The 10,754-nt window shown below is 48.7% G+C and overlaps 1 protein-coding gene across 1 annotated transcript in view; it reads right to left on the reverse strand.

Annotated features, from left to right (window-relative positions):
• fyco1a (FYVE and coiled-coil domain autophagy adaptor 1a) overlaps positions 1-10,754 on the reverse strand; it is a 314,197-nt gene that overhangs the window by 81,240 nt on the left and 222,203 nt on the right. The window lies entirely within an intron of this gene.

Here is a 10,754-nt window from a genome sequence, read left to right on the forward strand (position 1 = left end):
TGAGGTTGGGTGGCTGTTTAAAGGCGAGCAGTGGAGGCGTGGGGATGGCCTTAGCGAGGTGTTCGTCGTCATCGATGACATGTTGAAGGCTGCGGAGAACATGGTGTAGTTTCTCCGCTCCAGGGAAGTACTGGACGACGAAGGGTACTCTGTTGGTTGCGTCCCGTGTTTGTCTTCTGAGGAGGTCTATGCGATTCTTCGCTGTGGCCCGTCGGAACTGTCGATCGACAAGTCGAGCGTCATATCCCGTTCTTACGAGGGCGTCTTTCAGCGTCTGTAGGTGTCCATCGCGTTCCTCCTCGTCTGAGCAGATCCTGTGTATTCGTAGGGCCTGTCCATAGGGGATGGCCTCTTTGACGTGGTTGGGGTGGAAGCTGGAAAAGTGGAGCATCGTGAGGTTGTCCGTGGGCTTGCGGTAGAGTGAGGTGCTGAGGTGCCCGTCTTTGATGGAGATTTGTGTGTCCAAGAAAGAAACCGATTCTGAGGAGTAGTCCATGGTGAGTTTGATGCTGGGATGGAACTTGTTGATGTTATCGTATAGTCTCTTCAGTGATTCTTCGCCGTGGGTCCATAGGAAGAAAATGTCGTCGATGTATCTGGTGTATAGTGTTGGTTGGAGGTCCTGTGCAGTGAAGAAGTCGTGCTCGAACTTGTGCATGAAAATGTTGGCGTATTGGGGTGCGAATTTGGTCCCCATGGCTGTTCCGTGTGTTTGGGTAAAGAACTGGTTATTGAAGGTGAAGACATTGTGATCCAGGATGAAGCGGATGAGTTGTAGGATGGCGTCTGGAGATTGGCTGTTGTTGGTGTTGAGTACTGAGGCTGTTGCAGCGATGCCGTCATCGTGGGGGATACTGGTGTAGAGTGCCGAGACGTCCATCGTGGTGAGAAGTGTTCCTGGTTCAACTGGTCCGTGGGTGCTGAGTTTTTGTAGGAAGTCTGTAGTGTCGCGACAGAAGCTGGGGGTTCCCTGTACGATGGGTTTCAGGATGCCCTCGACGTATCCAGAGAGGTTCTCACACAGGGTTCCATTGCCTGATACGATAGGACGTCCGGGTGTGTTGGCTTTGTGTATCTTTGGGAGGCAGTAGAAGTCTCCCACGCGGGGAGTACGTGGGATGAGAGTGCGTAGGATGCTTTGAAGGTCTGGATCGAAGGTCTTGATCAGTTTGTTGAGCTGGTGGGTGTGTTCTTTGGTCGGATCTGCGGGTAACCGTCTGGACAACCAGGAACACTACAGACGGTTACCCGCAGATCCGACCAAAGAACACACCCACCAGCTCAACAAACTGATCAAGACCTTCGATCCAGACCTTCAAAGCATCCTACGCACTCTCATCCCACGTACTCCCCGCGTGGGAGACTTCTACTGCCTCCCAAAGATACACAAAGCCAACACACCCGGACGTCCTATCGTATCAGGCAATGGAACCCTGTGTGAGAACCTCTCTGGATACGTCGAGGGCATCCTGAAACCCATCGTACAGGAAACCCCCAGCTTCTGTCGCGACACTACAGACTTCCTACAAAAACTCAGCACCCACGGACCAGTTGAACCAGGAACACTTCTCACCACGATGGACGTCTCGGCACTATACACCAGTATCCCCCACGATGACGGCATCGCTGCAACAGCCTCAGTACTCAACACCAACAACAGCCAATCTCCAGACGCCATCCTACAACTCATCCGCTTCATCCTGGATCACAATGTCTTCACCTTCAATAACCAGTTCTTTACCCAAACACACGGAACAGCCATGGGGACCAAATTCGCACCCCAATACGCCAACATTTTCATGCACAAGTTCGAGCACGACTTCTTCACTGCACAGGACCTCCAACCAACACTATACACCAGATACATCGACGACATTTTCTTCCTATGGACCCACGGCGAAGAATCACTGAAGAGACTACACGATAACATCAACAAGTTCCATCCCACCATCAAACTCACCATGGACTACTCCTCAGAATCGGTTTCTTTCTTGGACACACAAATCTCCATCAAAGACGGGCACCTCAGCACCTCACTCTACCGCAAGCCCACGGACAACCTCACGATGCTCCACTTTTCCAGCTTCCACCCCAACCACGTCAAAGAGGCCATCCCCTATGGACAGGCCCTACGAATACACAGGATCTGCTCAGACGAGGAGGAACGCGATGGACACCTACAGACGCTGAAAGACGCCCTCGTAAGAACGGGATATGACGCTCGACTTGTCGATCGACAGTTCCGACGGGCCACAGCGAAGAATCGCATAGACCTCCTCAGAAGACAAACACGGGACGCAACCAACAGAGTACCCTTCGTCGTCCAGTACTTCCCTGGAGCGGAGAAACTACACCATGTTCTCCGCAGCCTTCAACATGTCATCGATGACGACGAACACCTCGCTAAGGCCATCCCCACGCCTCCACTGCTCGCCTTTAAACAGCCACCCAACCTCAAACAGACCATCGTTCGCAGCAAGTTACCCTGTTTTCATGAGAACAGCGTCCACGACACCACACAACCCTGCCACGGCAACCTCTGCAAGACATGCCAGATCATCGACACGGATACCACCATCACACGAGAGGACACCACCCACCAGGTACATGGTTCATACTCCTGTGACTCGGCCAACGTTGTTTACCTCATACGTTGCAGGAAAGGATGCCCCGGAGCATGGTACATTGGCGAGACCATGCAGACGCTGCGACAACGGATGAACGGACACCGCGCAACAATCGCCAAACAGGAGGGTTCCCTCCCAGTCGGGGAACACTTTAGCAGTCAAGGACATTCAGCCACCGATCTTCGGGTAAGCGTTCTCCAAGGCGGCCTTCGAGACACACGACAACGCAAAATCGTCGAGCAGAAGTTGATAGCCAAGTTCCGCACCCATGAGGACGGCCTCAACCGGGATCTTGGGTTCATGTCACGCTACACGTAACCCCACCAGCAAAAAGGGGGAAAAAATTTATATGTTTTTTAAAATTCTCTCTCTCTCTCTCTCTGCCATTTTAAGTTTCTTTCTGCCTGCCTGTGTAAAAGACACAATGTATATCGAGTGTACTGGGACGTTCTGTTCTCCGTGACTGGCCTGTTTGAATAACAACGACACCTTTTGATTGGTGTGATGCTGTCCCAACATCGTATAAGATATGCGATTTGAGAACCTTTTCATTCAATCATCTGACGAAGGAGATAATCTCCGAAAGCTTGTGATTTTAAAATAAATTTGTTGGACTATAACCTGGTGTTGTAAGATTCCTTACATTTGTCCACCCCAGTCCATCACCGGCATCTCCACATTATATCAAGAAAAGCAGTGGTCCCAGCACTGACCCCTGGGGAACACCACTGTACACTTCCCTCCAGTCCGAGAAAGAACCGTTCACCACTACTCTCTGTTTCCTGTCCCTTAGCCAATTCTGTATCCATGTTGCTACTGTCCCCTTTATTCCATGGGGCACAATCTTGATGATAAGACTAATGTGCGTTACCGGCAGACGCGTTAAACAAATATTTTGTATCTGTCTTCACAGTAGAAGACACAAAAAGCATACCAGAAATAGTGAGGAACTAAGGGGTAATTGAGAGTGAGGTAATTAATATCAATAGAGAAAAAGTACTTGAGAAATTAATGGGACTAAAAGCTGACAAATCCCCTGGACCTGATGGCCTACATCCAAACATTCTAAAAGAGGTGGCTGCAGAGATAGTGGATACACTGGTTAAAATCTTCTAAAATTCTCTAGATTCTAGAATGGTCCCAGCGGATTGGAAGGTAGGAAATGTAACCCCGCTATTCAAGAAAGGAGGGAGAGAGAAAACAGGGAACTACAGGCCAGTTAGCCTGACATCAGTCGCCGGGGAAATGCTGGACTCCATTATTAAGGCACTTAGAAAATCAAATGATTCGGCAGAGTTAACATGGTTTTATGAAAGGGAAATCATTTTGACAAATTTATTCTGAGGGTGTAACTAGCAGGGTAGATAAAGGGGAACCAGTGGATGTCGTATATTTGGATTTTCAAAAGGCATTCGACAAGGTGGCACATAAAAGGTTGTTATGCAAGATAAGGACTCATGGGGTTGGGGATAACAAATTAACATGGATAGAGGATTGGTTAACGGACAGAAAAGTTGGGATAAACGGGTCATTCTCAGGTTGGCGGGCTGAAGCTAGTGGGGCGCCGCAAGGATCGGTGCTTGGGCCTCAGCTATTTACAATCTATATCAATGACTTTGATGAAGGGACCGTGTGTAATGTGTCCATGTTTGCTGACGATACAAAACTAGGTGGGAAAGTAAGCTGTGAGGAGGACACAGAGTCTGCAAAGGGATATAGACAGGTTAAGTGGCAGATGGAGTATAATGTGGGGAAATGTGAGGTTATTCACTTTGGTAGGAAGAATAGAAAAACTGAATACTTTTTAAATGATTAGAAACTATTAAATTTTAGTGTTCAGAGAGACTTAGGTGTCCTTGCACAAGAAACACAAAAAGTTAGCATGCAGATACAGCAAGCAATTAGGAAAGCAAATGGCATGTTGGCCTTTATTGCAAGGGGTTTGGAGTACAAGAGTAAGGAAGTCTTACTACAATTGTACAGGGCTTTGGTGAGACCACACCAGGAGTACTGCATACAATTTTGGTCTCCTTATCTAAGGAAGGATATACTTGCCTTTGAGGCGGTGCAACGAAGGTTCACTAGATTAATTCCTGGGATGAGAGAGTTGTCCTATGAGGCGAGGTTGAGTAGAATGGGCCTATTCTCTCTGGAGTTTAGAAGAATGAGAGGTGATCTCATTGAAACATATAAGACTGTGAGGGGGCTTGACAGGGTAGAAGCTGAGAGGTTGTTTCCCCTGGCTGGAGAGTCTAGAACTAAGGAGCATAGTCGCAGGATGAGGGGTCTGCCATTTAAGACTGAGGTGAGGAGAAATTTCTTCACTCAGAGGGTTGTGAATCTTTGGAATTCTCTACCCCAGAGGGCTGTGGATGCTGAGTCGTTGAGTATATTCAAGGCTGAGATAGATAGATTTTTGGACTCTAGGGGAACCAAAGGATATGGGGATCGGGCAGGAAAGTGGAGTTGAGGTTGAAGATCAGCCATGATCTTACTGAATGGTGGAGCAGGTTTGAGGGGCCATATGGTCTACTCCTGCTCCTATTTCTTATGTTTTTATCCTGCCCCAGAGGGTCGATCTTGCCCTCCTTTCTGCTATCCTAACTGTTTTAACTGATGATTTGTTTCTCTTAATGCTACTTGGCAATTTGACCTGAAGAGATCTAAGCTACTTGCCCCCAAAACACCCCTTGATAAGCTATTCCACAAACCTGCCACCCTCTCAGTGAAGTAATGCTTTCTTACGTCCTGCCAGAATCTAGTCTTTTTCAGCTTATACTTGTGTCCCCTTGTTTGCTATCCTGTACCAAATGAAACCACCCTCACTGATCCTCTACATCTCTGAGCCTTATTAATTTCAATACTTCCATCATATCCCCCTCGGTCTTCTTCTCTTCAATGAGCAGAGTCCCAGTTCTGTGAGTCAATCCTAATATATTTCATTCTCTAGTTGCCTAATCAGTATATTATTTCTTCTCTGCACCAATGACAATATTGGTACATGGCACACTTTTCAAACAACTAGCAAACTTTTCATTGATGGTGGATAGAGCTATAGAAGACTCCACCCACATGCTGCATGACTTTGCATTCTTGTTTTGGGAGGCACAGTGACCAACTGGATGGGAGTGGCAAGTTTCCAAAAACAGCCAGTACTTCACTAACATCTTTAGGACTACAGGATAAAAAAAAAAGCACACAACCAAAGGCAGAACAATAACTGACCGCAGCATCCCCTGCCTGGAACAATTAATATTGGAAAAAATAGGCTACGACTCCATTGATCCCATTGCAGGTGGGCCAATTGCTGCATTTTTCATCCACTCAGGCATTGTGTCAACAGGAAACTTGGTAGGCAGCAAAACATCATAGCACGGCAGATGTTGGCTTGTGACAAGTCTTACAAGGAGTGTACTGTTTTCATGGCAGAAGAGGAGCAGCAGCTTGCAGAGCTCAAGGCTGCATCACCATACTTGCGACCCCAAGTGATCCAAGCACAACCAGGAAGTGGGCAAGCACAGATACCTACCAATGTAGCAGAAGACTCTGGGTACGGTAGCATAGTGGTTATGTTACTGGGCTAGTAATCCAGAGGCCTGGACTAAAATCCAGAGTCATGAGTTCAAATCCTGCCACGGCAGCTGGCGAATTTAAATTCAATTAATTAATTAAATTCAATTAATTAAATAAAAATCTGGAATTAAAATACTAGTATCAGTAATGATGGCCATGAAACTACCGAATTGTCGTAAAAACCCATCTGGTTCACTAATGGCCTTTAGGGAAGGAAACCTGCCGTCCTTACCCGGTCTGGCCTATATGCGACTCCAGACCCACAGCAATGTGGTTGATTCTTAATTGCCCTCTGAAATGGCCTAGCAAGCCACTCAGTTGTAAAATCTCGCTACGAAAAGTCATAATAAGAATAAAACCGGACGGACCACCCGGCATCGGACCACAAGGCACCGGACACGACAACGGCAAAACACCAAGCCCAGTCGACCCTGCAAGGTCCTCCTTAATAACATCTGGGGACTTGTGTCAAAATTGGGAGAGCTGTCCCACAGACTAGTCAAGCAACAGCCTGACATAGCCATACTCACAGAATCATATCTTTCAGCCAACGTCCCAGACTCTTCCATCACCATCCCTGGGTATGTCCTGTCCCACCGGCAGGACAGACCCACCAGAGGTGGCAGTACAGTGATATACAGTCAGGAGGGAGTGGCCCTGGGAGTCCTCAACATTGACTCTGGACCCCATGAAATCTCATGGCATCAGGTCAAACATGGGCAAGGAAACCTCCTGCTGATTACCACCTACCGTCCTCCCTCAGCTGATGAATCAGTCCTCCTCCATGTTGAACACCACTTGGAGGAAGCACTGAGGGTAGCAAGGGCACAAAATGTACTCTGGGTGGGGGACTTCAATGTCCATCACCAAGAGTGGCTCGGTAGCACCACTACTGACCGAGCTGGCCGAGTCCTGAAGGACATAGCTGCAAGACTGGGCCTGCGGCAGGTGGTGAGCGAACCAACACGAGGGAAAAACTTACTTGACCTCGTCCTCACCAATCTATCTGTCGCAAATGCATCTGTCCGTGACAGTATTGGTCGGAGTGACCACCGCACAGTCCTCGTGGAGATGAAATCCCGTCTTCGCACTGAGGACACCATCCAACGTGTTGTGTGGCACTACCACCGTGCTAAATGGGATAGATTCAGAACAGATCCAGCAGCTCAAAACTGGGCATCCATGAGGCGCTGTGAGCCATCAGCAGCAGCAGAATTGTATTCCAGCACAATCTGTAACCTCATGGCCCGGCATATTCCTCACTCTACCATTACCAACAAGCCAGGGGATCAACCCTGGTTCAATGACGAGTGTAGAAGAGCATGCCAGGAGCAGCACCAGGCGTACCTAAAAATGAGGTGCCAACCTGGTGAAGCTACAACTCAGGACTACATGCATGCTAAACAGCGGAAGCAACATGCTATAGACAGAGCTAAGCGATTCCACAACCAACGGATCAGATCAAAGCTCTGCAGTCCTGCCACATCCAGTCGTGAATGGTGGTGGACAATTAAACAACTAACGGGAGGAGGAGGCTCTGCAAACATCCCCATTCTCAATGATGGCGGAGTCCAGCACGTGAGTGCAAAAGACAAGGCTGAAGCGTTTGCAACCATCTTCAGCCAGAAGTGCCGAGTGGATAATCCATCTCAGCCTCCTCCCGATATCCCCACCATCACGGAAGCCAGTCTTCGGCCAATTCGATTCACTCCACGTGATATCAAGAAACGGCTGAGTGCACTGGATACAGCAAAGGCTATGGGCCCTGACAACATCCCAGCTGTAGTGCTGAAGACTTGTGCTCCAGAACTAGCTGCGCCTCTAGCCAAGCTGTTCGAGTACAGCTACAACACTGGCATCCACCCGACAATGTGGAAAATTGCCCAGGTATGTCCTGTCCACAAAAAGCAGGACAAATCCAATCCGGCCAATTACCGCCCCATCAGTCTACTCTCAATCATCAGCAAAGTGATGGAAGGTGTCGTCGACAGTGCTATCAAGCGGCACTTACTCACCAATAACCTGCTCACCGATGCTCAGTTTGGGTTCCGCCAGGACCACTCGGCTCCAGACCTCATTACAGCCTTGGTCCAAACATGGACAAAAGAGCTGAATTCCAGAGGTGAGGTGAGAGTGACTGCCCTTGACATCAAGGCAGCATTTGACCGAGTGTGGCACCAAGGAGCCCTCGTAAAATTGAAGTCAATGGGAATCAGGGGGAAAACTCTCCAGTGGCTGGAGTCATACCTAGCGCAAAGGAAGATAGTAGTGGTTGTTGGAGGCCAATCATCTCAGACTCGGGACATTGCTGCAGGAGTTCCTCAGGGCAGTGTCCTAGGCCCAACCAGCTTCAGCTGCTTCATCAATGACCTTCCCTCCATCATAAGGTCAGAAATGGGGATGTTCGCTGATGACTGCACAGTGTTCAGTTCCATTCGCAACCCCTCAGATAATGAAGCAGTCCGAGCCTGCATGCAGCAAGACCTGGACAACATCCAGGCTTGGGCTGATAAGTGGCAAGTAACATTCGCGCCAGATAAGTGCCAGGCAATGACCATCTCCAACAAGAGAGAGTCTAACCACCGCCCCTTGACATTCAACGGCATTACCATCGCCGAATCCCCCACCATCAACATCCTGGGGGTCACCATTGACCAGAAACTTAACTGGACCAGCCATATAAATACTGTGGCTACGAGAGCAGGTCAGAGGCTGGGTATTCTGCGGCGAGTGACTCACCTCCTGACTCCCCAAAGCCTTTCCACCATCTACAAGGCACAAGTCAAGAGTGTGATGGAATACTCTCCACTTGCCTGGATGAGTGCAGCTCCAACAACACTCAAGAAGCTCGACACCATCCAAGATAAAGCAGCCCGCTTGATTGGCACCCCATCCACCACCCTAAACATTCACTCCCTTCACCACCGGCGCACTGTGGCTGCAGTGTGCACCATCCACAGGATGCACTGCAGCAACTCGCCAAGGCTTCTTCGACAGCACCTCCCAAACCCGCGACCTCTACCACCTAGAAGGACAAGGGCAGCAGGCGCATGGGAACAACACCACCTGCACGTTCCCCTCCAAGTCACACACCATACCGACTTGGAAATATATCGCCATTCCTTCATCGTCGCTGGGTCAAAATCCTGGAACTCCCTTCCTAACAGCACTGTGGGAGAACCGTCACCACACGGACTGCAGCGGTTCAAGAAGGCGGCTCACCACCACCTTCTCGAGGGCAATTAGGGATGGGCAATAAATGCCGGCCTTGCCAGCGACGCCCACATCCCGTGAACGAATAAAAAAAAAGGAGGTACAGAGGTACCATTATCCCAGGAATCAGTCAAGGACATCCAGCAGCTAGCAGCCTAACTTCCTTCTCCACAAGGGTAGCACGTAGAAGGAATTTGGCAATTAATGGAACAGAAGTCCACCTCATTCATTGATGCCATTGCATTGGTGAAACGAGTCCACTTGGCTTACATTGATAAGGCACTGTACTCTTGGGAACCCAGCCACTCTAAAAAGTGAAGATGATCATCATTCCCAGGAAGAGGGAAGTCCTGAGTCCTGCAAACAATGCAACATTGACCTAATGTGTGCAGTGGTGCACTGCTACCTGAGGCAGCTTGAAAGGAGCCAATGGCTTAGAAGTTTAAAATAGCTGCGACTTTCACTGCCAGTTGTGGATGAAATTTAGAGGTCTGCCTGCAGGTGACAGCATAGCTGAGAGGCTATGTTCCTAGTGAAAGATAAGCCGTGATGACAGAGCTCCTTGAACTGCCTAAGTAACAGTGGTGTTTTCTATACACCTGCCTCCTGTACAGAGAGCACTAAGCCCGTCTTGGTGCAGGTGCACTTGCCTCTGATTGTGCCTACAGAACTTCTAATCCTCCAGTTTCCTGAGAGCAAGAGGAATTTCCAAAGGACTATCCAACCCTGTGCTGAGGGGGCTGCTTCTATGCAGAAACCAACTCCCCAGAATGGTACATGCACATACATACAAATAAACAAAAATCGCCAGTAAACTGAAAACTAGCCAGAAAAACAATGAAAAGTACAGAAAGGCAAAAATAGCTGACCCATATGTGCAAAACAAATCTCTTTCCTGTCAATTGAAAATCCGGTGCACAGGGTAGAACCAACCAGTGGTAAATGCAGGGTTTTGAAGCTCCACCTTTACTTGCATGGCTCTGGGGCTTTTAATGAGGCTTGCACACTCCAGCAGTGTGAGCCTCCTGCTCCCCCAGCATTGTCCTGTTGCAGAATACTGGTCAGCGTGCTCAAGGCACATTTCCAGCATGCGGACTCAATGCCACATTTTCCACCCCCACCGGCAGTGCAATGGAGTGGAAAATCTTCCCCATAGAGAGATACTGGCCTACATTTTCCAATCATAATGCTTTTTCAGTCAAAATAGTTCCTTTTCCTGGGAGGAATTGTCAAACTCCAGAACACTAACATCCCAAAATACCGAGGCAAAACTGTTGTAAATGACAGCTAACTCAAGATGAACATATCAACTGAAAGGGTTCCTTGTTTATTACAAATCAT

This window comes from Heptranchias perlo, chromosome 2 (assembly GCF_035084215.1).
Source record: "Heptranchias perlo isolate sHepPer1 chromosome 2, sHepPer1.hap1, whole genome shotgun sequence".
NCBI lineage: Eukaryota > Metazoa > Chordata > Chondrichthyes > Hexanchiformes > Hexanchidae > Heptranchias > Heptranchias perlo.